Source organism: Schistocerca gregaria, chromosome 1 (genome assembly GCF_023897955.1).
Source record: "Schistocerca gregaria isolate iqSchGreg1 chromosome 1, iqSchGreg1.2, whole genome shotgun sequence".
In the NCBI taxonomy this organism is placed as follows: domain Eukaryota; kingdom Metazoa; phylum Arthropoda; class Insecta; order Orthoptera; family Acrididae; genus Schistocerca; species Schistocerca gregaria.
The window spans coordinates 131,494,490-131,521,538 of NC_064920.1; the positions used below are offsets into that span (position 1 = coordinate 131,494,490).

Below are 27,049 nucleotides of genomic sequence, written 5' to 3' on the forward strand. Positions count from 1 at the left end.
ATATACCATGCAGGATAACAGAATTTCGAGAAATTTACTTGCGTATGAAACGTAAACAATCTGTATCATACTGCTGAGTACACAACGATTGCTGTCTCTCGAACACGCTAGTGGTCACCCATGTTCCAATACCAATGTCGTCTTCAGCACGTGTTTCTAAAAACTGCCCATCCCTTGTGGGGATCGAACCCACGACCTTTGGATTAGAAGTCCAACGCGCTATCCTCTGCGCCAAAGGGACTCTGGGCTAATGTTTTCTAGCAGTCTAAATAAATCTCTAAGAAATGGCAATTGATACCTGCCTTTCAAGTCTCTGCTCAGTTCACACACACTCATTCGCACTTTTTTACAACACTTGTATATGCATTCTACTTGTTACGCCAACATTCTTATTTTCTGAAGCAATTGGGCTGAAAAAAATCACTATTCATGCAACAGATGGGAAACAGCGCTATATCGCTCTATTTGTCGCATACATACTTATTCTTACACTTCATGTATCGACAAAGATATTAGACGCAATCATAGCAACACGTCGGTGCTCTGGGGTCGTTATCGTGCGTTGCTTTCAGATGAAAGTGAATTGCAGTCTTCAGAACAGCAGCGAGCCAAGAAGTGGAATACGCTGCACTGGAAATACTGTGCGATCAGTCACACACGTTGGCTCTCAGAGTAGCTGCACTTGTTAATCTCTCATGAACCGCCCTCAGTGGCGTCGTGTCACGGATGTACAGTTACCTGTACGGAGAATTCGGGGCAGCGTGCTTTAACGCCATTGCAGTACCGAGTGAAGACTCTCTGATCGTCATGCATAGGCCTTTGAAGGTGAGACAACTGGTCTCACAAGAAAAAAACCTGCTAACAGGCACGTTTCGAAAAAGGTATGTGCCCTTTGACATAATATACCATGCAGGATAACAGAATTTCGAGAAATTTACTTGCGTATGAAACGTAAACAATCTGTATCATACTGCTGAGTACACAACGATTGCTGTCTCTCGAACACGCTAGTGGTCACCCATGTTCCAATACCAATGTCGTCTTCAGCACGTGTTTCTAAAAACTGCCCATCCCTTGTGGGGATCGAACCCACGACCTTTGGATTAGAAGTCCAACGCGCTATCCTCTGCGCCAAAGGGACTCTGGGCTAATGTTTTCTAGCAGTCTAAATAAATCTCTAAGAAATGGCAATTGATACCTGCCTTTCAAGTCTCTGCTCAGTTCACACACACTCATTCGCACTTTTTTACAACACTTGTATATGCATTCTACTTGTTACGCCAACATTCTTATTTTCTGAAGCAATTGGGCTGAAAAAAATCACTATTCATGCAACAGATGGGAAACAGCGCTATATCGCTCTATTTGTCGCATACATACTTATTCTTACACTTCATGTATCGACAAAGATATTAGACGCAATCATAGCAACACGTCGGTGCTCTGGGGTCGTTATCGTGCGTTGCTTTCAGATGAAAGTGAATTGCAGTCTTCAGAACAGCAGCGAGCCAAGAAGTGGAATACGCTGCACTGGAAATACTGTGCGATCAGTCACACACGTTGGCTCTCAGAGTAGCTGCACTTGTTAATCTCTCATGAACCGCCCTCAGTGGCGTCGTGTCACGGATGTACAGTTACCTGTACGGAGAATTCGGGGCAGCGTGCTTTTACCGCCATTGCAGTACCGAGTGAAGACTCTCTGATCGTCATGCATAGGCCTTTGAAGGTGATACAACTGGTCTCACAAGAAAAAAACCTGCTAACAGGCACGTCTCGAAGAAGGTATGTGCCCTTTGACATAATATACCATGCAGGATAACAGAATTTCGAGAAATTTACTTGCGTATGAAACGTAAACAATCTGTATCATACTGCTGAGTACACAACGATTGCTGTCTCTCGAACACGCTAGTGGTCACCCATGTTCCAATACCAATGTCGTCTTCAGCACGTGTTTCTAAAAATTGCCCACCCCTTGTGGGGATCGAACCCACGACCTTTGGATTAGAAGTCCAACGCGCTATCCTCTGCGCCAAAGGGACGCTGGGCTAGTGTTTTCTAGCAGTCTAAATAAATCTCTAAGAAATGGCAATTGATACCTGCCTTTCAAGTCTCTGTTCAGTTCACACACACTCATTCGCACTTTTTTACAACACTTGTATATGCATTCTACTTGTTACGCCAACATTCTTATTTTCTGAAGCAATTGGGCTGAAAAAAATCACTATTCATGCAACAGATGGGAAACAGCGCTGTATCGCTCTATTTGTCGTATACATACTTATTCTTACACTTCATGTATCGACAAAGATATTAGACGCAATCATAGCAACACGTCGGTGCTCTGGGGTCGTTATCGTGCGTTGCTTTCAGATGAAAGTGAATTGCAGTCTTCAGAACAGCAGCGAGCCACCAAGTGGAATACGCTGCACTGGAAATACTGTGCGATCAGTCACACACGTTGGCTCTCAGAGTAGCTGCACTTGTTAATCTCTCATGAACCGCCCTCAGTGGCGTCGTGTCACGGATGTACAGTTACCTGTACGGAGAATTCGGGGCAGCGTGCTTTTACCGCCATTGCAGTACCGAGTGAAGACTCTCTGATCGTCATGCATAGGCCTTTGAAGGTGAGACAACTGGTCTCACAAGAAAAAAACCTGCTAACAGGCACGTTTCGAAAAAGGTATGTGCCCTTTGACATAATATACCATGCAGGATAACAGAATTTCGAGAAATTTACTTGCGTATGAAACGTAAACAATCTGTATCATACTGCTGAGTACACAACGATTGCTGTCTCTCGAACACGCTAGTGGTCACCCATGTTCCAATACCAATGTCGTCTTCAGCACGTGTTTCTAAAAATTGCCCATCCCTTGTGGGGATCGAACCCACGACCTTTGGATTAGAAGTCCAACGCGCTATCCTCTGCGCCAAAGGGACGCTGGGCTAGTGTTTTCTAGCAGTCTAAATAAATCTCTAAGAAATGGCTATTGATACCTGCCTTTCAAGTCTCTGTTCAGTTCACACACACTCATTCGCACTTTTTTACAACACTTGTATATGCATTCTACTTGTTACGCCAACATTCTTATTTTCTGAAGCAATTGGGCTGAAAAAAATCACTATTCATGCAACAGATGGGAAACAGCGCTGTATCGCTCTATTTGTCGTATACATACTTATTCTTACACTTCATGTATCGACAAAGATATTAGACGCAATCATAGCAACACGTCGGTGCTCTGGGGTCGTTATCGTGCGTTGCTTTCAGATGAAAGTGAATTGCAGTCTTCAGAACAGCAGCGAGCCAAGAAGTGGAATACGCTGCACTGGAAATACTGTGCGATCAGTCACACACGTTGGCTCTCAGAGTAGCTGCACTTGTTAATCTCTCATGAACCGCCCTCAGTGGCGTCGTGTCACGGATGTACAGTTACCTGTACGGAGAATTCGGGGCAGCGTGCTTTTACCGCCATTGCAGTACCGAGTGAAGACTCTCTGATCGTCATGCATAGGCCTTTGAAGGTGAGACAACTGGTCTCACAAGAAAAAAACCTGCTAACAGGCACGTTTCGAAAAAGGTATGTGCCCTTTGACATAATATACCATGCAGGATAACAGAATTTCGAGAAATTTACTTGCGTATGAAACGTAAACAATCTGTATCATACTGCTGAGTACACAACGATTGCTGTCTCTCGAACACGCTAGTGGTCACCCATGTTCCAATACCAATGTCGTCTTCAGCACGTGTTTCTAAAAATTGCCCATCCCTTGTGGGGATCGAACCCACGACCTTTGGATTAGAACTCCAACGCGCTATCCTCTGCGCCAAAGGGACGCTGGGCTAGTGTTTTCTAGCAGTCTAAATAAATCTCTAAGAAATGGCAATTGATACCTGCCTTTCAAGTCTCTGTTCAGTTCACACACACTCATTCGCACTTTTTTACAACACTTGTATATGCATTCTACTTGTTACGCCAACATTCTTATTTTCTGAAGCAATTGGGCTGAAAAAAATCACTATTCATGCAACAGATGGGAAACAGCGCTGTATCGCTCTATTTGTCGTATACATACTTATTCTTACACTTCATGTATCGACAAAGATATTAGACGCAATCATAGCAACACGTCGGTGCTCTGGGGTCGTTATCGTGCGTTGCTTTCAGATGAAAGTGAATTGCAGTCTTCAGAACAGCAGCGAGCCAAGAAGTGGAATACGCTGCACTGGAAATACTGTGCGATCAGTCACACACGTTGGCTCTCAGAGTAGCTGCACTTGTTAATCTCTCATGAACCGCCCTCAGTGGCGTCGTGTCACGGATGTACAGTTACCTGTACGGAGAATTCGGGGCAGCGTGCTTTTACCGCCATTGCAGTACCGAGTGAAGACTCTCTGATCGTCATGCATAGGCCTTTGAAGGTGAGACAACTGGTCTCACAAGAAAAAAACCTGCTAACAGGCACGTTTCGAAAAAGGTATGTGCCCTTTGACATAATATACCATGCAGGATAACAGAATTTCGAGAAATTTACTTGTGTATGAAACGTAAACAATCTGTATCATACTGCTGAGTACACAACGATTGCTGTCTCTCGAACACGCTAGTGGTCACCCATGTTCCAATACCAATGTCGTCTTCAGCACGTGTTTCTAAAAATTGCCCATCCCTTGTGGGGATCGAACCCACGACCTTTGGATTAGAAGTCCAACGCGCTATCCTCTGCTCCAAAGGGACGCTGGGCTAGTGTTTTCTAGCAGTCTAAATAAATCTCTAAGAAATGGCAATTGATACCTGCCTTTCAAGTCTCTGTTCAGTTCACACACACTTGTATATGCATTCTACTTGTTACGCCAACATTCTTATTTTCTGAAGCAATTGGGCTGAAAAAAATCACTATTCATGCAACAGATGGGAAACAGCGCTGTATCGCTCTATTTGTCGTATACATACTTATTCTTACACTTCATGTATCGACAAAGATATTAGACGCAATCATAGCAACACGTCGGTGCTCTGGGGTCGTTATCGTGCGTTGCTTTCAGATGAAAGTGAATTGCAGTCTTCAGAACAGCAGCGAGCCAAGAAGTGGAATACGCTGCACTGGAAATACTGTGCGATCAGTCACACACGTTGGCTCTCAGAGTAGCTGCACTTGTTAATCTCTCATGAACCGCCCTCAGTGGCGTCGTGTCACGGATGTACAGTTACCTGTACGGAGAATTCGGGGCAGCGTGCTTTTACCGCCATTGCAGTACCGAGTGAAGACTCTCTGATCGTCATGCATAGGCCTTTGAAGGTGAGACAACTGGTCTCACAAGAAAAAAACCTGCTAACAGGCACGTTTCGAAAAAGGTATGTGCCCTTTGACATAATATACCATGCAGGATAACAGAATTTCGAGAAATTTACTTGCGTATGAAACGTAAACAATCTGTATCATACTGCTGAGTACACAACGATTGCTGTCTCTCGAACACGCTAGTGGTCACCCATGTTCCAATACCAATGTCGTCTTCAGCACGTGTTTCTAAAAATTGCCCATCCCTTGTGGGGATCGAACCCACGACCTTTGGATTAGAAGTCCAACGCGCTATCCTCTGCGCCAAAGGGACGCTGGGCTAGTGTTTTCTAGCAGTCTAAATAAATCTCTATGAAATGGCAATTGATACCTGCCTTTCAAGTCTCTGTTCAGTTCACACACACTCATTCGCACTTTTTTACAACACTTGTATATGCATTCTACTTGTTACGCCAACATTCTTATTTTCTGAAGCAATTGGGCTGAAAAAAATCACTATTCATGCAACAGATGGGAAACAGCGCTGTATCGCTCTATTTGTCGTATACATACTTATTCTTACACTTCATGTATCGACAAAGATATTAGACGCAATCATAGCAACACGTCGGTGCTCTGGGGTCGTTATCGTGCGTTGCTTTCAGATGAAAGTGAATTGCAGTCTTCAGAACAGCAGCGAGCCAAGAAGTGGAATACGCTGCACTGGAAATACTGTGCGATCAGTCACACACGTTGGCTCTCAGAGTAGCTGCACTTGTTAATCTCTCATGAACCGCCCTCAGTGGCGTCGTGTCACGGATGTACAGTTACCTGTACGGAGAATTCGGGGCAGCGTGCTTTTACCGCCATTGCAGTACCGAGTGAAGACTCTCTGATCGTCATGCATAGGCCTTTGAAGGTGAGACAACTGGTCTCACAAGAAAAAAACCTGCTAACAGGCACGTTTCGAAAAAGGTATGTGCCCTTTGACATAATATACCATGCAGGATAACAGAATTTCGAGAAATTTACTTGCGTATGAAACGTAAACAATCTGTATCATACTGCTGAGTACACAACGATTGCTGTCTCTCGAACACGCTAGTGGTCACCCATGTTCCAATACCAATGTCGTCTTCAGCACATGTTTCTAAAAATTGCCCATCCCTTGTGGGGATCGAACCCACGACCTTTGGATTAGAAGTCCAACGCGCTATCCTCTGCGCCAAAGGGACGCTGGGCTAGTGTTTTCTAGCAGTCTAAATAAATCTCTAAGAAATGGCAATTGATACCTGCCTTTCAAGTCTCTGTTCAGTTCACACACACTCATTCGCACTTTTTTACAACACTTGTATATGCATTCTACTTGTTACGCCAACATTCTTATTTTCTGAAGCAATTGGGCTGAAAAAAATCACTATTCATGCAACAGATGGGAAACAGCGCTGTATCGCTCTATTTGTCGTATACATACTTATTCTTACACTTCATGTATCGACAAAGATATTAGACGCAATCATAGCAACACGTCGGTGCTCTGGGGTCGTTATCGTGCGTTGCTTTCAGATGAAAGTGAATTGCAGTCTTCAGAACAGCAGCGAGCCAAGAAGTGGAATACGCTGCACTGGAAATACTGTGCGATCAGTCACACACGTTGGCTCTCAGAGTAGCTGCACTTGTTAATCTCTCATGAACCGCCCTCAGTGGCGTCGTGTCACGGATGTACAGTTACCTGTACGGAGAATTCGGGGCAGCGTGCTTTTACCGCCATTGCAGTACCGAGTGAAGACTCTCTGATCGTCATGCATAGGCCTTTGAAGGTGAGACAACTGGTCTCACAAGAAAAAAACCTGCTAACAGGCACGTTTCGAAAAAGGTATGTGCCCTTTGACATAATATACCATGCAGGATAACAGAATTTCGAGAAATTTACTTGCGTATGAAACGTAAACAATCTGTATCATACTGCTGAGTACACAACGATTGCTGTCTCTAGAACACGCTAGTGGTCACCCATGTTCCAATACCAATGTCGTCTTCAGCACGTGTTTCTAAAAATTGCCCATCCCTTGTGGGGATCGAACCCACGACCTTTGGATTAGAAGTCCAACGCGCTATCCTCTGCGCCAAAGGGACGCTGGGCTAGTGTTTTCTAGCAGTCTAAATAAATCTCTAAGAAATGGCAATTGATACCTGCCTTTCAAGTCTCTGTTCAGTTCACACACACTCATTCGCACTTTTTTACAACACTTGTATATGCATTCTACTTGTTACGCCAACATTCTTATTTTCTGAAGCAATTGGGCTGAAAAAAATCACTATTCATGCAACAGATGGGAAACAGCGCTGTATCGCTCTATTTGTCGCATACATACTTATTCTTACACTTCATGTATCGACAAAGATATTAGACGCAATCATAGCAACACGTCGGTGCTCTGGGGTCGTTATCGTGCGTTGCTTTCAGATGAAAGTGAATTGCAGTCTTCAGAACAGCAGCGAGCCAAGAAGTGGAATACGCTGCACTGGAAATACTGTGCGATCAGTCACACACGTTGGCTCTCAGAGTAGCTGCACTTGTTAATCTCTCATGAACCGCCCTCAGTGGCGTCGTGTCACGGATGTACAGTTACCTGTACGGAGAATTCGGGGCAGCGTGCTGTTACCGCCATTGCAGTACCGAGTGAAGACTCTCTGATCGTCATGCATAGGCCTTTGAAGGTGAGACAACTGGTCTCACAAGAAAAAAACCTGCTAACAGGCACGTTTCGAAAAAGGTATGTGCCCTTTGACATAATATACCATGCAGGATAACAGAATTTCGAGAAATTTACTTGCGTATGAAACGTAAACAATCTGTATCATACTGCTGAGTACACAACGATTGCTGTCTCTCGAACACGCTAGTGGTCACCCATGTTCCAATACCAATGTCGTCTTCAGCACGTGTTTCTAAAAATTGCCCATCCCTTGTGGGGATCGAACCCACGACCTTTGGATTAGAAGTCCAACGCGCTATCCTCTGCGCCAAAGGGACGCTGGACTAGTGTTTCCTAGCAGTCTAAATAAATCTCTAAGAAATGGCAATTGATACCTGCCTTTCAAGTCTCTGTTCAGTTCACACACACTCATTCGCACTTTTTTACAACACTTGTATGTGCATTCTACTTGTTACGCCAACATTCTTATTTTCTGAAGCAATTGGGCTGAAAAAAATCACTATTCATGCAACAGATGGGAAACAGCGCTGTATCGCTCTATTTGTCGTATACATACTTATTCTTACACTTCATGTATCGACAAAGATATTAGACGCAATCATAGCAACACGTCGGTGCTCTGGGGTCGTTATCGTGCGTTGCTTTCAGATGAAAGTGAATTGCAGTCTTCAGAACAGCAGCGAGCCAAGAAGTGGAATACCCTGCACTGGAAATACTGTGCGATCAGTCACACACGTTGGCTCTCAGAGTAGCTGCACTTGTTAATCTCTCATGAACCGCCCTCAGTGGCGTCGTGTCACGGATGTACAGTTACCTGTACGGAGAATTCGGGGCAGCGTGCTTTTACCGCCATTGCAGTACCGAGTGAAGACTCTCTGATCGTCATGCATAGGCCTTTGAAGGTGAGACAACTGGTCTCACAAGAAAAAAACCTGCTAACAGGCACGTTTCGAAAAAGGTATGTGCCCTTTGACATAATATACCATGCAGGATAACAGAATTTCGAGAAATTTACTTGCGTATGAAACGTAAACAATCTGTATCATACTGCTGAGTACACAACGATTGCTGTCTCTCGAACACGCTAGTGGTCACCCATGTTCCAATACCAATGTCTTCTTCAGCACGTGTTTCTAAAAATTGCCCATCCCTTGTGGGGATCGAACCCACGACCTTTGGATTAGAAGTCCAACGCGCTATCCTCTGCGCCAAAGGGACGCTGGGCTAGTGTTTTCTAGCAGTCTAAATAAATCTCTAAGAAATGGCAATTGATACCTGCCTTTCAAGTCTCTGTTCAGTTCACACACACTCATTCGCACTTTTTTACAACACATGTATATGCATTCTACTTGTTACGCCAACATTCTTATTTTCTGAAGCAATTGGGCTGAAAAAAAATCACTATTCATGCAACAGATGGGAAACAGCGCTGTATCGCTCTATTTGTCGTATACATACTTATTCTTACACTTCATGTATCGACAAAGATATTAGACGCAATCATAGCAACACGTCGGTGCTCTGGGGTCGTTATCGTGCGTTGCTTTCAGATGAAAGTGAATTGCAGTCTTCAGAACAGCAGCGAGCCAAGAAGTGGAATACGCTGCACTGGAAATACTGTGCGATCAGTCACACACGATGGCTCTCAGAGTAGCTGCACTTGTTAATCTCTCATGAACCGCCCTCAGTGGCGTCGGGTCACGGATGTACAGTTACCTGTACGGAGAATTCGGGGCAGCGTGCTTTTACCGCCATTGCAGTACCGAGTGAAGACTCTCTGATCGTCATGCATAGGCCTTTGAAGGTGAGACAACTGGTCTCACAAGAAAAAAACCTGCTAACAGGCACGTTTCGAAAAAGGTATGTGCCCTTTGACATAATATACCATGCAGGATAACAGAATTTCGAGAAATTTACTTGCGTATGAAACGTAAACAATCTGTATCATACTGCTGAGTACACAACGATTGCTGTCTCTCGAACACGCTAGTGGTCACCCATGTTCCAATACCAATGTCGTCTTCAGCACATGTTTCTAAAAATTGCCCATCCCTTGTGGGGATCGAACCCACGACCTTTGGATTAGAAGTCCAACGCGCTATCCTCTGCGCCAAAGGGACGCTGGGCTAGTGTTTTCTAGCAGTCTAAATAAATCTCTAAGAAATGGCAATTGATACCTGCCTTTCAAGTCTCTGTTCAGTTCACACACACTCATTCGCACTTTTTTACAACACTTGTATATGCATTCTACTTGTTACGCCAACATTCTTATTTTCTGAAGCAATTGGGCTGAAAAAAATCACTATTCATGCAACAGATGGGAAACAGCGCTGTATCGCTCTGTTTGTCGTATACATACTTATTCTTACACTTCATGTATCGACAAAGATATTAGACGCAATCATAGCAACACGTCGGTGCTCTGGGGTCGTTATCGTGCGTTGCTTTCAGATGAAAGTGAATTGCAGTCTTCAGAACAGCAGCGAGCCAAGAAGTGGAATACGCTGCACTGGAAATACTGTGCGATCAGTCACACACGTTGGCTCTCAGAGTAGCTGCACTTGTTAATCTCTCATGAACCGCCCTCAGTGGCGTCGTGTCACGGATGTACAGTTACCTGTACGGAGAATTCGGGGCAGCGTGCTTTTACCGCCATTGCAGTACCGAGTGAAGACTCTCTGATCGTCATGCATAGGCCTTTGAAGGTGAGACAACTGGTCTCACAAGAAAAAAACCTGCTAACAGGCACGTTTCGAAAAAGGTATGTGCCCTTTGACATAATATACCATGCAGGATAACAGAATTTCGAGAAATTTACTTGCGTATGAAACGTAAACAATCTGTATCATACTGCTGAGTACACAACGATTGCTGTCTCTAGAACACGCTAGTGGTCACCCATGTTCCAATACCAATGTCGTCTTCAGCACGTGTTTCTAAAAATTGCCCTTCCCTTGTGGGGATCGAACCCACGACCTTTGGATGAGAAGTCCAACGCGCTATCCTCTGCGCCAAAGGGACGCTGGGCTAGTGTTTTCTAGCAGTCTAAATAAATCTCTAAGAAATGGCAATTGATACCTGCCTTTCAAGTCTCTGTTCAGTTCACACACACTCATTCGCACTTTTTTACAACACTTGTATATGCATTCTACTTGTTACGCCAACATTCTTATTTTCTGAAGCAATTGGGCTGAAAAAAATCACTATTCATGCAACAGATGGGAAACAGCGCTGTATCGCTCTATTTGTCGCATACATACTTATTCTTACACTTCATGTATCGACAAAGATATTAGACGCAATCATAGCAACACGTCGGTGCTCTGGGGTCGTTATCGTGCGTTGCTTTCAGATGAAAGTGAATTGCAGTCTTCAGAACAGCAGCGAGCCAAGAAGTGGAATACGCTGCACTGGAAATACTGTGCGATCAGTCACACACGTTGGCTCTCAGAGTAGCTGCACTTGTTAATCTCTCATGAACCGCCCTCAGTGGCGTCGGGTCACGGATGTACAGTTACCTGTACGGAGAATTCGGGGCAGCGTGCTGTTACCGCCATTGCAGTACCGAGTGAAGACTCTCTGATCGTCATGCATAGGCCTTTGAAGGTGAGACAACTGGTCTCACAAGAAAAAAACCTGCTAACAGGCACGTTTCGAAAAAGGTATGTGCCCTTTGACATAATATACCATGCAGGATAACAGAATTTCGAGAAATTTACTTGCGTATGAAACGTAAACAATCTGTATCATACTGCTGAGTACACAACGATTGCTGTCTCTCGAACACGCTAGTGGTCACCCATGTTCCAATACCAATGTCGTCTTCAGCACGTGTTTCTAAAAATTGCCCATCCCTTGTGGGGATCGAACCCACGACCTTTGGATTAGAAGTCCAACGCGCTATCCTCTGCGCCAAAGGGACGCTGGACTAGTGTTTCCTAGCAGTCTAAATAAATCTCTAAGAAATGGCAATTGATACCTGCCTTTCAAGTCTCTGTTCAGTTCACACACACTCATTCGCACTTTTTTACAACACTTGTATGTGCATTCTACTTGTTACGCCAACATTCTTATTTTCTGAAGCAATTGGGCTGAAAAAAATCACTATTCATGCAACAGATGGGAAACAGCGCTGTATCGCTCTATTTGTCGTATACATACTTATTCTTACACTTCATGTATCGACAAAGATATTAGACGCAATCATAGCAACACGTCGGTGCTCTGGGGTCGTTATCGTGCGTTGCTTTCAGATGAAAGTGAATTGCAGTCTTCAGAACAGCAGCGAGCCAAGAAGTGGAATACCCTGCACTGGAAATACTGTGCGATCAGTCACACACGTTGGCTCTCAGAGTAGCTGCACTTGTTAATCTCTCATGAACCGCCCTCAGTGGCGTCGTGTCACGGATGTACAGTTACCTGTACGGAGAATTCGGGGCAGCGTGCTTTTACCGCCATTGCAGTACCGAGTGAAGACTCTCTGATCGTCATGCATAGGCCTTTGAAGGTGAGACAACTGGTCTCACAAGAAAAAAACCTGCTAACAGGCACGTTTCGAAAAAGGTATGTGCCCTTTGACATAATATACCATGCAGGATAACAGAATTTCGAGAAATTTACTTGCGTATGAAACGTAAACAATCTGTATCATACTGCTGAGTACACAACGATTGCTGTCTCTCGAACACGCTAGTGGTCACCCATGTTCCAATACCAATGTCTTCTTCAGCACGTGTTTCTAAAAATTGCCCATCCCTTGTGGGGATCGAACCCACGACCTTTGGATTAGAAGTCCAACGCGCTATCCTCTGCGCCAAAGGGACGCTGGGCTAGTGTTTTCTAGCAGTCTAAATAAATCTCTAAGAAATGGCAATTGATACCTGCCTTTCAAGTCTCTGTTCAGTTCACACACACTCATTCGCACTTTTTTACAACACATGTATATGCATTCTACTTGTTACGCCAACATTCTTATTTTCTGAAGCAATTGGGCTGAAAAAAATCACTATTCATGCAACAGATGGGAAACAGCGCTGTATCGCTCTATTTGTCGCATACATACTTATTCTTACACTTCATGTATCGACAAAGATATTAGACGCAATCATAGCAACACGTCGGTGCTCTGGGGTCGTTATCGTGCGTTGCTTTCAGATGAAAGTGAATTGCAGTCTTCAGAACAGCAGCGAGCCAAGAAGTGGAATACGCTGCACTGGAAATACTGTGCGATCAGTCACACACGTTGGCTCTCAGAGTAGCTGCACTTGTTAATCTCTCATGAACCGCCCTCAGTGGCGTCGGGTCACGGATGTACAGTTACCTGTACGGAGAATTCGGGGCAGCGTGCTTTTACCGCCATTGCAGTACCGAGTGAAGACTCTCTGATCGTCATGCATAGGCCTTTGAAGGTGAGACAACTGGTCTCACAAGAAAAAAACCTGCTAACAGGCACGTTTCGAAAAAGGTATGTGCCCTTTGACATAATATACCATGCAGGATAACAGAATTTCGAGAAATTTACTTGCGTATGAAACGTAAACAATCTGTATCATACTGCTGAGTACACAACGATTGCTGTCTCTCGAACACGCTAGTGGTCACCCATGTTCCAATACCAATGTCGTCTTCAGCACGTGTTTCTAAAAATTGCCCATCCCTTGTGGGGATCGAACCGACGACCTTTGGATTAGAAGTCCAACGCGCTATCCTCTGCGCCAAAGGGACGCTGGACTAGTGTTTCCTAGCAGTCTAAATAAATCTCTAAGAAATGGCAATTGATACCTGCCTTTCAAGTCTCTGTTCAGTTCACACACACTCATTCGCACTTTTTTACAACACTTGTATGTGCATTCTACTTGTTACGCCAACATTCTTATTTTCTGAAGCAATTGGGCTGAAAAAAATCACTATTCATGCAACAGATGGGAAACAGCGCTGTATCGCTCTATTTGTCGTATACATACTTATTCTTACACTTCATGTATCGACAAAGATATTAGACGCAATCATAGCAACACGTCGGTGCTCTGGGGTCGTTATCGTGCGTTGCTTTCAGATGAAAGTGAATTGCAGTCTTCAGAACAGCAGCGAGCCAAGAAGTGGAATACCCTGCACTGGAAATACTGTGCGATCAGTCACACACGTTGGCTCTCAGAGTAGCTGCACTTGTTAATCTCTCATGAACCGCCCTCAGTGGCGTCGTGTCACGGATGTACAGTTACCTGTACGGAGAATTCGGGGCAGCGTGCTTTTACCGCCATTGCAGTACCGAGTGAAGACTCTCTGATCGTCATGCATAGGCCTTTGAAGGTGAGACAACTGGTCTCACAAGAAAAAAACCTGCTAACAGGCACGTTTCGAAAAAGGTATGTGCCCTTTGACATAATATACCATGCAGGATAACAGAATTTCGAGAAATTTACTTGCGTATGAAACGTAAACAATCTGTATCATACTGCTGAGTACACAACGATTGCTGTCTCTCGAACACGCTAGTGGTCACCCATGTTCCAATACCAATGTCTTCTTCAGCACGTGTTTCTAAAAATTGCCCATCCCTTGTGGGGATCGAACCCACGACCTTTGGATTAGAAGTCCCACGCGCTATCCTCTGCGCCAAACGGACGCTGGGCTAGTGTTTTCTAGCAGTCTAAATAAATCTCTAAGAAATGGCAATTGATACCTGCCTTTCAAGTCTCTGTTCAGTTCACACACACTCATTCGCACTTTTTTACAACACTTGTATATGCATTCTACTTGTTACGCCAACATTCTTATTTTCTGAAGCAATTGGGCTGAAAAAAATCACTATTCATGCAACAGATGGGAAACAGCGCTGTATCGCTCTATTTGTCGTATACATACTTATTCTTACACTTCATGTATCGACAAAGATATTAGACGCAATCATAGCAACACGTCGGTGCTCTGGGGTCGTTATCGTGCGTTGCTTTCAGATGAAAGTGAATTGCAGTCTTCAGAACAGCAGCGAGCCAAGAAGTGGAATACGCTGCACTGGAAATACTGTGCGATCAGTCACACACGTTGGCTCTCAGAGTAGCTGCACTTGTTAATCTCTCATGAACCGCCCTCAGTGGCGTCGTGTCACGGATGTACAGTTACCTGTACGGAGAATTCGGGGCAGCGTGCTTTTACCGCCATTGCAGTACCGAGTGAAGACTCTCTGATCGTCATGCATAGGCCTTTGAAGGTGAGACAACTGGTCTCACAAGAAAAAAACCTGCTAACAGGCAAGTTTCGAAAAAGGTATGTGCCCTTTGACATAATATACCATGCAGGATAACAGAATTTCGAGAAATTTACTTGCGAACGAAACGTAAACAATCTGTATCATACTGCTGAGTACACAACGATTGCTGTCTCTCGAACACGCTAGTGGTCACCCATGTTCCAATACCAATGTCTTCTTCAGCACGTGTTTCTAAAAATTGCCCATCCCTTGTGGGGATCGAACCCACGACCTTTGGATTAGAAGTCCAACGCGCTATCCTCTGCGCCAAAGGGACGCTGGGCTAGTGTTTTCTAGCAGTCTAAATAAATCTCTAAGAAATGGCAATTGATACCTGCCTTTCAAGTCTCTGTTCAGTTCACACACACTCATTCGCACTTTTTTACAACACATGTATATGCATTCTACTTGTTACGCCAACATTCTTATTTTCTGAAGCAATTGGGCTGAAAAAAATCACTATTCATGCAACAGATGGGAAACAGCGCTGTATCGCTCTATTTGTCGCATACATACTTATTCTTACACTTCATGTATCGACAAAGATATTAGACGCAATCATAGCAACACGTCGGTGCTCTGGGGTCGTTATCGTGCGTTGCTTTCAGATGAAAGTGAATTGCAGTCTTCAGAACAGCAGCGAGCCAAGAAGTGGAATACGCTGCACTGGAAATACTGTGCGATCAGTCACACACGTTGGCTCTCAGAGTAGCTGCACTTGTTAATCTCTCATGAACCGCCCTCAGTGGCGTCGGGTCACGGATGTACAGTTACCTGTACGGAGAATTCGGGGCAGCGTGCTTTTACCGCCATTGCAGTACCGAGTGAAGACTCTCTGATCGTCATGCATAGGCCTTTGAAGGTGAGACAACTGGTCTCACAAGAAAAAAACCTGCTAACAGGCACGTTTCGAAAAAGGTATGTGCCCTTTGACATAATATACCATGCAGGATAACAGAATTTCGAGAAATTTACTTGCGTATGAAACGTAAACAATCTGTATCATACTGCTGAGTACACAACGATTGCTGTCTCTCGAACACGCTAGTGGTCACCCATGTTCCAATACCAATGTCGTCTTCAGCACGTGTTTCTAAAAATTGCCCATTCCTTGTGGGGATCGAACCCACGACCTTTGGATTAGAAGTCCAACGCGCTATCCTCTGCGCCAAAGGGACGCTGGACTAGTGTTTCCTAGCAGTCTAAATAAATCTCTAAGAAATGGCAATTGATACCTGCCTTTCAAGTCTCTGTTCAGTTCACACACACTCATTCGCACTTTTTTACAACACTTGTATGTGCATTCTACTTGTTACGCCAACATTCTTATTTTCTGAAGCAATTGGGCTGAAAAAAATCACTATTCATGCAACAGATGGGAAACAGCGCTGTATCGCTCTATTTGTCGTATACATACTTATTCTTACACTTCATGTATCGACAAAGATATTAGACGCAATCATAGCAACACGTCAGTGCTCTGGGGTCGTTATCGTGCGTTGCTTTCAGATGAAAGTGAATTGCAGTCTTCAGAACAGCAGCGAGCCAAGAAGTGGAATACCCTGCACTGGAAATACTGTGCGATCAGTCACACACGTTGGCTCTCAGAGTAGCTGCACTTGTTAATCTCTCATGAACCGCCCTCAGTGGCGTCGTGTCACGGATGTACAGTTACCTGTACGGAGAATTCGGGGCAGCGTGCTTTTACCGCCATTGCAGTACCGAGTGAAGACTCTCTGATCGTCATGCATAGGCCTTTGAAGGTGAGACAACTGGTCTCACAAGAAAAAAACCTGCTAACAGGCACGTTTCGAAAAAGGTATGTGCCCTTTGACATAATATACCATGCAGGATAACAGAATTTCGAGAAATTTACTTGCGTATGAAACGTAAACAATCTGTATCGTACTGCTGAGTACACAACGATTGCTGTCTCTCGAACACGCTAGTGGTCACCCATGTTCCAATACCAATGTCTTCTTCAGCACGTGTTTCTAAAAATTGCCCATCCCTTGTGGGGATCGAACCCACGACCTTTGGATTAGAAGTCCAACGCGCTATCCTCTGCGCCAAAGGGACGCTGGGCTAGTGTTTTCTAGCAGTCTAAATAAATCTCTAAGAAATGGCAATTGATACCTGCCTTTCAAGTCTCTGTTCAGTTCACACACACTCATTCGCACTTTTTTACAACACATGTATATGCATTCTACTTGTTACGCCAACATTCTTATTTTCTGAAGCAATTGGGCTGAAAAAAATGACTATTCATGCAACAGATGGGAAACAGCGCTGTATCGCTCTATTTGTCGTATACATACTTATTCTTACACTTCATGTATCGACAAAGATATTAGACGCAATCATAGCAACACGTCGGTGCTCTGGGGTCGTTATCGTGCGTTGCTTTCAGATGAAAGTGAATTGCAGTCTTCAGAACAGCAGCGAGCCAAGAAGTGGAATACGCTGCACTGGAAATACTGTGCGATCAGTCACACACGTTGGCTCTCAGAGTAGCTGCACTTGTTAATCTCTCATGAACCGCCCTCAGTGGCGTCGTGTCACGGATGTACAGTTACCTGTACGGAGAATTCGGGGCAGCGTGCTTTTACCGCCATTGCAGTACCGAGTGAAGACTCTCTGATCGTCATGCATAGGCCTTTGAAGGTGAGACAACTGGTCTCACAAGAAAAAAACCTGCTAACAGGCACGTTTCGAAAAAGGTATGTGCCCTTTGACATAATATACCATGCAGGATAACAGAATTTCGAGAAATTTACTTGCGTATGAAACGTAAACAATCTGTATCATACTGCTGAGTACACAACGATTGCTGTCTCTCGAACACGCTAGTGGTCACCCATGTTCCAATACCAATGTCGTCTTCAGCACGTGTTTCTAAAAATTGCCCATCCCTTGTGGGGATCGAACCCACGACCTTTGGATTAGAAGTCCACCGCGCTATCCTCTGCGCCAAAGGGACGCTGGGCTAGTGTTTTCTAGCAGTCTAAATAAATCTCTAAGAAATGGCAATTGATACCTGCCTTTCAAGTCTCTGTTCAGTTCACACACACTCATTCGCACTTTTTTACAACACTTGTATATGCATTCTACTTGTTACGCCAACATTCTTATTTTCTGAAGCAATTGGGCTGAAAAAAATCACTATTCATGCAACAGATGGGAAACAGCGCTGTATCGCTCTATTTGTCGCATACATACTTATTCTTACACTTCATGTATCGACAAAGATATTAGACGCAATCATAGCAACACGTCGGTGCTCTGGGGTCGTTATCGTGCGTTGCTTTCAGATGAAAGTGAATTGCAGTCTTCAGAACAGCAGCGAGCCAAGAAGTGGAATACGCTGCACTGGAAATACTGTGCGATCAGTCACACACGTTGGCTCTCAGAGTAGCTGCACTTGTTAATCTCTCATGAACCGCCCTCAGTGGCGTCGGGTCACGGATGTACAGTTACCTGTACGGAGAATTCGGGGCAGCGTGCTTTTACCGCCATTGCAGTACCGAGTGAAGACTCTCTGATCGTCATGCATAGGCCTTTGAAGGTGAGACAACTGGTCTCACAAGAAAAAAACCTGCTAACAGGCACGTTTCGAAAAAGGTATGTGCCCTTTGACATAATATACCATGCAGGATAACAGAATTTCGAGAAATTTACTTGCGTATGAAACGTAAACAATCTGTATCATACTGCTGAGTACACAACGATTGCTGTCTCTCGAACACGCTAGTGGTCACCCATGTTCCAATACCAATGTCGTCTTCAGCACGTGTTTCTAAAAATTGCCCATCCCTTGTGGGGATCGAACCCACGACCTTTGGATTAGAAGTCCAACGCGCTATCCTCTGCGCCAAAGGGACGCTGGGCTAGTGTTTTCTAGTAGTCTAAATAAATCTCTAAGAAATGGCAATTGATACCTGCCTTTCAAGTCTCTGTTCAGTTCACACACACTCATTCGCACTTTTTTACAACACTTGTATATGCATTCTACTTGTTACGCCAACATTCTTATTTTCTGAAGCAATTGGGCTGAAAAAAATCACTATTCATGCAACAGATGGGAAACAGCGCTGTATCGCTCTATTTGTCGTATACATACTTATTCTTACACTTCATGTATCGACAAAGATATTAGACGCAATCATAGCAACACGTCGGTGCTCTGGGGTCGTTATCGTGCGTTGCTTTCAGATGAAAGTGAATTGCAGTCTTCAGAACAGCAGCGAGCCAAGAAGTGGAATACGCTGCACTGGAAATACTGTGCGATCAGTCACACACGTTGGCTCTCAGAGTAGCTGCACTTGTTAATCTCTCATGAACCGCCCTCAGTGGCGTCGTGTCACGGATGTACAGTTACCTGTACGGAGAATTCGGGGCAGCGTGCTTTTACCGCCATTGCAGTACCGAGTGAAGACTCTCTGATAGTCATGCATAGGCCTTTGAAGGTGAGACAACTGGTCTCACAAGAAAAAAACCTGCTAACAGGCACGTTTCGAAAAAGGTATGTGCCCTTTGACATAATATACCATGCAGGATAACAGAATTTCGAGAAATTTACTTGCGTATGAAACGTAAACAATCTGTATCATACTGCTGAGTACACAACGATTGCTGTCTCTCGAACACGCTAGTGGTCAGCCATGTTCCAATACCAATGTCGTCTTCAGCACGTGTTTCTAAAAATTGCCCATCCCTTGTGGGGATCGAACCCACGACCTTTGGATTAGAAGTCCAACGCGCTATCCTCTGCGCCAAAGGGACGCTGGGCTAGTGTTTTCTAGCAGTCTAAATAAATCTCTAAGAAATGGCAATTGATACCTGCCTTTCAAGTCTCTGTTCAGTTCACACACACTCATTCGCACTTTTTTACAACACTTGTATATGCATTCTACTTGTTACGCCAACATTCTTATTTTCTGAAGCAATTGGGCTGAAAAAAATCACTATTCATGCAACAGATGGGAAACAGCGCTGTATCGCTCTATTTGTCGTATACATACTTATTCTTACACTTCATGTATCGACAAAGATATTAGACGCAATCATAGCAACACGTCGGTGCTCTGGGGTCGTTATCGTGCGTTGCTTTCAGATGAAAGTGAATTGCAGTCTTCAGAACAGCAGCGAGCCAAGAAGTGGAATACGCTGCACTGGAAATACTGTGCGATCAGTCACACACGTTGGCTCTCAGAGTAGCTGCACTTGTTAATCTCTCATGAACCGCCCTCAGTGGCGTCGTGTCACGGATGTACAGTTACCTGTACGGAGAATTCGGGGCAGCGTGCTTTTACCGCCATTGCAGTACCGAGTGAAGACTCTCTGATCGTCATGCATAGGCCTTTGAAGGTGAGACAACTGGTCTCACAAGAAAAAAACCTGCTAACAGGCACGTTTCGAAAAAGGTATGTGCCCTTTGACATAATATACCATGCAGGATAACAGAATTTCGAGAAATTTACTTGCGTATGAAACGTAAACAATCTGTATCATACTGCTGAGTACACAACGATTGCTGTCTCTCGAACACGCTAGTGGTCACCCATGTTCCAATACCAATGTCGTCTTCAGCACGTGTTTCTAAAAATTGCCCATCCCTTGTGGGGATCGAACCCACGACCTTTGGATTAGAAGTCCACCGCGCTATCCTCTGCGCCAAAGGGACGCTGGGCTAGTGTTTTCTAGCAGTCTAAATAAATCTCTAAGAAATGGCAATTGATACCTGCCTTTCAAGTCTCTGTTCAGTTCACACACACTCATTCGCACTTTTTTACAACACTTGTATATGCATTCTACTTGTTACGCCAACATTCTTATTTTCTGAAGCAATTGGGCTGAAAAAAATCACTATTCATGCAACAGATGGGAAACAGCGCTGTATCGCTCTATTTGTCGCATACATACTTATTCTTACACTTCATGTATCGACAAAGATATTAGACGCAATCATAGCAACACGTCGGTGCTCTGGGGTCGTTATCGTGCGTTGCTTTCAGATGAAAGTGAATTGCAGTCTTCAGAACAGCAGCGAGCCAAGAAGTGGAATACGCTGCACTGGAAATACTGTGCGATCAGTCACACACGTTGGCTCTCAGAGTAGCTGCACTTGTTAATCTCTCATGAACCGCCCTCAGTGGCGTCGGGTCACGGATGTACAGTTACCTGTACGGAGAATTCGGGGCAGCGTGCTTTTACCGCCATTGCAGTACCGAGTGAAGACTCTCTGATCGTCATGCATAGGCCTTTGAAGGTGAGACAACTGGTCTCACAAGAAAAAAACCTGCTAACAGGCACGTTTCGAAAAAGGTATGTGCCCTTTGACATAATATACCATGCAGGATAACAGAATTTCGAGAAATTTACTTGCGTATGAAACGTAAACAATCTGTATCATACTGCTGAGTACACAACGATTGCTGTCTCTCGAACACGCTAGTGGTCACCCATGTTCCAATACCAATGTCGTCTTCAGCACGTGTTTCTAAAAATTGCCCATCCCTTGTGGGGATCGAACCCACGACCTTTGGATTAGAAGTCCAACGCGCTATCCTCTGCGCCAAAGGGACGCTGGGCTAGTGTTTTCTAGTAGTCTAAATAAATCTCTAAGAAATGGCAATTGATACCTGCCTTTCAAGTCTCTGTTCAGTTCACACACACTCATTCGCACTTTTTTACAACACTTGTATATGCATTCTACTTGTTACGCCAACATTCTTATTTTCTGAAGCAATTGGGCTGAAAAAAATCACTATTCATGCAACAGATGGGAAACAGCGCTGTATCGCTCTATTTGTCGTATACATACTTATTCTTACACTTCATGTATCGACAAAGATATTAGACGCAATCATAGCAACACGTCGGTGCTCTGGGGTCGTTATCGTGCGTTGCTTTCAGATGAAAGTGAATTGCAGTCTTCAGAACAGCAGCGAGCCAAGAAGTGGAATACGCTGCACTGGAAATACTGTGCGATCAGTCACACACGTTGGCTCTCAGAGTAGCTGCACTTGTTAATCTCTCATGAACCGCCCTCAGTGGCGTCGTGTCACGGATGTACAGTTACCTGTACGGAGAATTCGGGGCAGCGTGCTTTTACCGCCATTGCAGTACCGAGTGAAGACTCTCTGATAGTCATGCATAGGCCTTTGAAGGTGAGACAACTGGTCTCACAAGAAAAAAACCTGCTAACAGGCACGTTTCGAAAAAGGTATGTGCCCTTTGACATAATATACCATGCAGGATAACAGAATTTCGAGAAATTTACTTGCGTATGAAACGTAAACAATCTGTATCATACTGCTGAGTACACAACGATTGCTGTCTCTCGAACACGCTAGTGGTCACCCATGTTCCAATACCAATGTCGTCTTCAGCACGTGTTTCTAAAAATTGCCCATCCCTTGTGGGGATCGAACCCACGACCTTTGGATTAGAAGTCCAACGCGCTATCCTCTGCGCCAAAGGGACGCTGGGCTAGTGTTTTCTAGCAGTCTAAATAAATCTCTAAGAAATGGCAATTGATACCTGCCTTTCAAGTCTCTGTTCAGTTCACACACACTCATTCGCACTTTTTTACAACACTTGTATATGCATTCTACTTGTTACGCCAACATTCTTATTTTCTGAAGCAATTGGGCTGAAAAAAATCACTATTCATGCAACAGATGGGAAACAGCGCTGTATCGCTCTATTTGTCGTATACATACTTATTCTTACACTTCATGTATCGACAAAGATATTAGACGCAATCATAGCAACACGTCGGTGCTCTGGGGTCGTTATCGTGCGTTGCTTTCAGATGAAAGTGAATTGCAGTCTTCAGAACAGCAGCGAGCCAAGAAGTGGAATACGCTGCACTGGAAATACTGTGCGATCAGTCACACACGTTGGCTCTCAGAGTAGCTGCACTTGTTAATCTCTCATGAACCGCCCTCAGTGGCGTCGTGTCACGGATGTACAGTTACCTGTACGGAGAATTCGGGGCAGCGTGCTTTTACCGCCATTGCAGTACCGAGTGAAGACTCTCTGATCGTCATGCATAGGCCTTTGAAGGTGAGACAACTGGTCTCACAAGAAAAAAACCTGCTAACAGGCACGTTTCGAAAAAGGTATGTGCCCTTTGACATAATATACCATGCAGGATAACAGAATTTCGAGAAATTTACTTGCGTATGAAACGTAAACAATCTGTATCATACTGCTGAGTACACAACGATTGCTGTCTCTCGAACACGCTAGTGGTCACCCATGTTCCAATACCAATGTCGTCTTCAGCACGTGTTTCTAAAAATTGCCCATCCCTTGTGGGGATCGAACCCACGACCTTTGGATTAGAAGTCCAACGCGCTATCCTCTGCGCCAAAGGGACGCTGGGCTAGTGTTTTCTAGCAGTCTAAATAAATCTCTAAGAAATGGCAATTGATACCTGCCTTTCAAGTCTCTGTTCAGTTCACACACACTCATTCGCACTTTTTTACAACACATGTATATGCATTCTACTTGTTACGCCAACATTCTTATTTTCTGAAGCAATTGGGCTGAAAAAAATCACTATTCATGCAACAGATGGGAAACAGCGCTGTATCGCTCTATTTGTCGTATACATACTTATTCTTACACTTCATGTATCGACAAAGATATTAGACGCAATCATAGCAACACGTCGGTGCTCTGGGGTCGTTATCGTGCGTTGCTTTCAGATGAAAGTGAATTGCAGTCTTCAGAACAGCAGCGAGCCAAGAAGTGGAATACGCTGCACTGGAAATACTGTGCGATCAGTCACACACGTTGGCTCTCAGAGTAGCTGCACTTGTTAATCTCTCATGAACCGCCCTCAGTGGCGTCGTGTCACGGATGTACAGTTACCTGTACGGAGAATTCGGGGCAGCGTGCTTTTACCGCCATTGCAGTACCGAGTGAAGACTCTCTGATCGTCATGCATAGGCCTTTGAAGGTGAGACAACTGGTCTCACAAGAAAAAAACCTGCTAACAGGCACGTTTCGAAAAAGGTATGTGCCCTTTGACATAATATACCATGCAGGATAACAGAATTTCGAGAAATTTACTTGCGTATGAAACGTAAACAATCTGTATCATACTGCTGAGTACACAACGATTGCTGTCTCTCGAACACGCTAGTGGTCAGCCATGTTCCAATACCAATGTCGTCTTCAGCACGTGTTTCTAAAAATTGCCCATCCCTTGTGGGGATCGAACCCACGACCTTTGGATTAGAAGTCCAACGCGCTATCCTCTGCGCCAAAGGGACGCTGGGCTAGTGTTTTCTAGCAGTCTAAATAAATCTCTAAGAAATGGCAATTGATACCTGCCTTTCAAGTCTCTGTTCAGTTCACACACACTCATTCGCACTTTTTTACAACACTTGTATATGCATTCTACTTGTTACGCCAACATTCTTATTTTCTGAAGCAATTGGGCTGAAAAAAATCACTATTCATGCAACAGATGGGAAACAGCGCTGTATCGCTCTATTTGTCGTATACATACTTATTCTTACACTTCATGTATCGACAAAGATATTAGACGCAATCATAGCAACACGTCGGTGCTCTGGGGTCGTTATCGTGCGTTGCTTTCAGATGAAAGTGAATTGCAGTCTTCAGAACAGCAGCGAGCCAAGAAGTGGAATACGCTGCACTGGAAATACTGTGCGATCAGTCACACACGTTGGCTCTCAGAGTAGCTGCACTTGTTAATCTCTCATGAACCGCCCTCAGTGGCGTCGTGTCACGGATGTACAGTTACCTGTACGGAGAATTCGGGGCAGCGTGCTTTTACCGCCATTGCAGTACCGAGTGAAGACTCTCTGATCGTCATGCATAGGCCTTTGAAGGTGAGACAACTGGTCTCACAAGAAAAAAACCTGCTAACAGGCACGTTTCGAAAAAGGTATGTGCCCTTTGACATAATATACCATGCAGGATAACAGAATTTCGAGAAATTTACTTGTGTATGAAACGTAAACAATCTGTATCATACTGCTGAGTACACAACGATTGCTGTCTCTCGAACACGCTAGTGGTCACCCATGTTCCAATACCAATGTCGTCTTCAGCACGTGTTTCTAAAAATTGCCCATCCCTTGTGGGGATCGAACCCACGACCTTTGGATTAGAAGTCCAACGCGCTATCCTCTGCGCCAAAGGGACGCTGGGCTAGTGTTTTCTAGTAGTCTAAATAAATCTCTAAGAAATGGCAATTGATACCTGCCTTTCAAGTCTCTGTTCAGTTCACACACACTCATTCGCACTTTTTTACAACACTTGTATATGCATTCTACTTGTTACGCCAACATTCTTATTTTCTGAAGCAATTGGGCTGAAAAAAATCACTATTCATGCAACAGATGGGAAACAGCGCTGTATCGCTCTATTTGTCGTATACATACTTATTCTTACACTTCATGTATCGACAAAGATATTAGACGCAATCATAGCAACACGTCGGTGCTCTGGGGTCGTTATCGTGCGTTGCTTTCAGATGAAAGTGAATTGCAGTCTTCAGAACAGCAGCGAGCCAAGAAGTGGAATACGCTGCACTGGAAATACTGTGCGATCAGTCACACACGTTGGCTCTCAGAGTAGCTGCACTTGTTAATCTCTCATGAACCGCCCTCAGTGGCGTCGTGTCACGGATGTACAGTTACCTGTACGGAGAATTCGGGGCAGCGTGCTTTTACCGCCATTGCAGTACCGAGTGAAGACTCTCTGATCGTCATGCATAGGCCTTTGAAGGTGAGACAACTGGTCTCACAAGAAAAAAACCTGCTAACAGGCACGTTTCGAAAAAGGTATGTGCCCTTTGACATAATATACCATGCAGGATAACAGAATTTCGAGAAATTTACTTGCGTATGAAACGTAAACAATCTGTATCATACTGCTGAGTACACAACGATTGCTGTCTCTCGAACACGCTAGTGGTCACCCATGTTCCAATACCAATGTCGTCTTCAGCACGTGTTTCTAAAAATTGCCCATCCCTTGTGGGGATCGAACCCACGACCTTTGGATTAGAAGTCCAACGCGCTATCCTCTGCGCCAAAGGGACGCTGGGCTAGTGTTTTCTAGCAGTCTAAATAAATCTCTAAGAAATGGCAATTGATACCTGCCTTTCAAGTCTCTGTTCAGTTCACACACACTCATTCGCACTTTTTTACAACACTTGTATATGCATTCTACTTGTTACGCCAACATTCTTATTTTCTGAAGCAATTGGGCTGAAAAAAATCACTATTCATGCAACAGATGGGAAACAGCGCTGTATCGCTCTATTTGTCGTATACATACTTATTCTTACACTTCATGTATCGACAAAGATATTAGACGCAATCATAGCAACACGTCGGTGCTCTGGGGTCGTTATCGTGCGTTGCTTTCAGATGAAAGTGAATTGCAGTCTTCAGAACAGCAGCGAGCCAAGAAGTGGAATACGCTGCACTGGAAATACTGTGCGATCAGTCACACACGTTGGCTCTCAGAGTAGCTGCACTTGTTAATCTCTCATGAACCGCCCTCAGTGGCGTCGTGTCACGGATGTACAGTTACCTGTACGGAGAATTCGGGGCAGCGTGCTTTTACCGCCATTGCAGTACCGAGTGAAGACTCTCTGATCGTCATGCATAGGCCTTTGAAGGTGAGACAACTGGTCTCACAAGAAAAAAACCTGCTAACAGGCACGTTTCGAAAAAGGTATGTGCCCTTTGACATAATATACCATGCAGGATAACAGAATTTCGAGAAATTTACTTGC

General features: G+C 44.4%; 30 non-coding genes across 30 annotated transcripts; all 30 read right to left on the bottom strand.

Annotated features, from left to right (window-relative positions):
• Positions 1-168: 168 nt before the first annotated feature.
• Positions 169-241, bottom strand: Trnar-ucu (transfer RNA arginine (anticodon UCU)). Its single transcript has one exon. It is a non-coding gene; the product is annotated as a tRNA-Arg (tRNA).
• Positions 242-1,068: 827 nt separating this feature from the next.
• Trnar-ucu (transfer RNA arginine (anticodon UCU)) lies at positions 1,069-1,141 on the bottom strand. The gene has a single exon. It is a non-coding gene; the product is annotated as a tRNA-Arg (tRNA).
• An 828-nt stretch (positions 1,142-1,969) lies between these two features.
• On the bottom strand, positions 1,970-2,042 carry Trnar-ucu (transfer RNA arginine (anticodon UCU)). Its single transcript has one exon. It is a non-coding gene; the product is annotated as a tRNA-Arg (tRNA).
• An 828-nt stretch (positions 2,043-2,870) lies between these two features.
• Positions 2,871-2,943, bottom strand: Trnar-ucu (transfer RNA arginine (anticodon UCU)). The gene has a single exon. It is a non-coding gene; the product is annotated as a tRNA-Arg (tRNA).
• Positions 2,944-3,771: 828 nt separating this feature from the next.
• Positions 3,772-3,844, bottom strand: Trnar-ucu (transfer RNA arginine (anticodon UCU)). Its single transcript has one exon. It is a non-coding gene; the product is annotated as a tRNA-Arg (tRNA).
• An 828-nt stretch (positions 3,845-4,672) lies between these two features.
• On the bottom strand, positions 4,673-4,745 carry Trnar-ucu (transfer RNA arginine (anticodon UCU)). The gene has a single exon. It is a non-coding gene; the product is annotated as a tRNA-Arg (tRNA).
• Positions 4,746-5,550: 805 nt separating this feature from the next.
• Positions 5,551-5,623, bottom strand: Trnar-ucu (transfer RNA arginine (anticodon UCU)). Its single transcript has one exon. It is a non-coding gene; the product is annotated as a tRNA-Arg (tRNA).
• Positions 5,624-6,451: 828 nt separating this feature from the next.
• On the bottom strand, positions 6,452-6,524 carry Trnar-ucu (transfer RNA arginine (anticodon UCU)). Its single transcript has one exon. It is a non-coding gene; the product is annotated as a tRNA-Arg (tRNA).
• Positions 6,525-7,352: 828 nt separating this feature from the next.
• On the bottom strand, positions 7,353-7,425 carry Trnar-ucu (transfer RNA arginine (anticodon UCU)). The gene has a single exon. It is a non-coding gene; the product is annotated as a tRNA-Arg (tRNA).
• Positions 7,426-8,253: 828 nt separating this feature from the next.
• On the bottom strand, positions 8,254-8,326 carry Trnar-ucu (transfer RNA arginine (anticodon UCU)). The gene has a single exon. It is a non-coding gene; the product is annotated as a tRNA-Arg (tRNA).
• Positions 8,327-9,154: 828 nt separating this feature from the next.
• Positions 9,155-9,227, bottom strand: Trnar-ucu (transfer RNA arginine (anticodon UCU)). The gene has a single exon. It is a non-coding gene; the product is annotated as a tRNA-Arg (tRNA).
• An 829-nt stretch (positions 9,228-10,056) lies between these two features.
• On the bottom strand, positions 10,057-10,129 carry Trnar-ucu (transfer RNA arginine (anticodon UCU)). The gene has a single exon. It is a non-coding gene; the product is annotated as a tRNA-Arg (tRNA).
• Positions 10,130-10,957: 828 nt separating this feature from the next.
• Trnar-ucu (transfer RNA arginine (anticodon UCU)) lies at positions 10,958-11,030 on the bottom strand. The gene has a single exon. It is a non-coding gene; the product is annotated as a tRNA-Arg (tRNA).
• Positions 11,031-11,858: 828 nt separating this feature from the next.
• Trnar-ucu (transfer RNA arginine (anticodon UCU)) lies at positions 11,859-11,931 on the bottom strand. Its single transcript has one exon. It is a non-coding gene; the product is annotated as a tRNA-Arg (tRNA).
• An 828-nt stretch (positions 11,932-12,759) lies between these two features.
• Trnar-ucu (transfer RNA arginine (anticodon UCU)) lies at positions 12,760-12,832 on the bottom strand. Its single transcript has one exon. It is a non-coding gene; the product is annotated as a tRNA-Arg (tRNA).
• Positions 12,833-13,660: 828 nt separating this feature from the next.
• On the bottom strand, positions 13,661-13,733 carry Trnar-ucu (transfer RNA arginine (anticodon UCU)). The gene has a single exon. It is a non-coding gene; the product is annotated as a tRNA-Arg (tRNA).
• An 828-nt stretch (positions 13,734-14,561) lies between these two features.
• Trnar-ucu (transfer RNA arginine (anticodon UCU)) lies at positions 14,562-14,634 on the bottom strand. The gene has a single exon. It is a non-coding gene; the product is annotated as a tRNA-Arg (tRNA).
• Positions 14,635-15,462: 828 nt separating this feature from the next.
• On the bottom strand, positions 15,463-15,535 carry Trnar-ucu (transfer RNA arginine (anticodon UCU)). The gene has a single exon. It is a non-coding gene; the product is annotated as a tRNA-Arg (tRNA).
• An 828-nt stretch (positions 15,536-16,363) lies between these two features.
• On the bottom strand, positions 16,364-16,436 carry Trnar-ucu (transfer RNA arginine (anticodon UCU)). Its single transcript has one exon. It is a non-coding gene; the product is annotated as a tRNA-Arg (tRNA).
• An 828-nt stretch (positions 16,437-17,264) lies between these two features.
• Trnar-ucu (transfer RNA arginine (anticodon UCU)) lies at positions 17,265-17,337 on the bottom strand. The gene has a single exon. It is a non-coding gene; the product is annotated as a tRNA-Arg (tRNA).
• Positions 17,338-18,165: 828 nt separating this feature from the next.
• Positions 18,166-18,238, bottom strand: Trnar-ucu (transfer RNA arginine (anticodon UCU)). Its single transcript has one exon. It is a non-coding gene; the product is annotated as a tRNA-Arg (tRNA).
• An 828-nt stretch (positions 18,239-19,066) lies between these two features.
• Positions 19,067-19,139, bottom strand: Trnar-ucu (transfer RNA arginine (anticodon UCU)). Its single transcript has one exon. It is a non-coding gene; the product is annotated as a tRNA-Arg (tRNA).
• An 828-nt stretch (positions 19,140-19,967) lies between these two features.
• Positions 19,968-20,040, bottom strand: Trnar-ucu (transfer RNA arginine (anticodon UCU)). Its single transcript has one exon. It is a non-coding gene; the product is annotated as a tRNA-Arg (tRNA).
• Positions 20,041-20,868: 828 nt separating this feature from the next.
• Positions 20,869-20,941, bottom strand: Trnar-ucu (transfer RNA arginine (anticodon UCU)). The gene has a single exon. It is a non-coding gene; the product is annotated as a tRNA-Arg (tRNA).
• An 828-nt stretch (positions 20,942-21,769) lies between these two features.
• Positions 21,770-21,842, bottom strand: Trnar-ucu (transfer RNA arginine (anticodon UCU)). The gene has a single exon. It is a non-coding gene; the product is annotated as a tRNA-Arg (tRNA).
• Positions 21,843-22,670: 828 nt separating this feature from the next.
• Positions 22,671-22,743, bottom strand: Trnar-ucu (transfer RNA arginine (anticodon UCU)). Its single transcript has one exon. It is a non-coding gene; the product is annotated as a tRNA-Arg (tRNA).
• An 828-nt stretch (positions 22,744-23,571) lies between these two features.
• Positions 23,572-23,644, bottom strand: Trnar-ucu (transfer RNA arginine (anticodon UCU)). Its single transcript has one exon. It is a non-coding gene; the product is annotated as a tRNA-Arg (tRNA).
• Positions 23,645-24,472: 828 nt separating this feature from the next.
• On the bottom strand, positions 24,473-24,545 carry Trnar-ucu (transfer RNA arginine (anticodon UCU)). The gene has a single exon. It is a non-coding gene; the product is annotated as a tRNA-Arg (tRNA).
• Positions 24,546-25,373: 828 nt separating this feature from the next.
• Trnar-ucu (transfer RNA arginine (anticodon UCU)) lies at positions 25,374-25,446 on the bottom strand. The gene has a single exon. It is a non-coding gene; the product is annotated as a tRNA-Arg (tRNA).
• Positions 25,447-26,274: 828 nt separating this feature from the next.
• Positions 26,275-26,347, bottom strand: Trnar-ucu (transfer RNA arginine (anticodon UCU)). The gene has a single exon. It is a non-coding gene; the product is annotated as a tRNA-Arg (tRNA).
• Between the last annotated feature and the right edge of the window lie 702 nt (positions 26,348-27,049).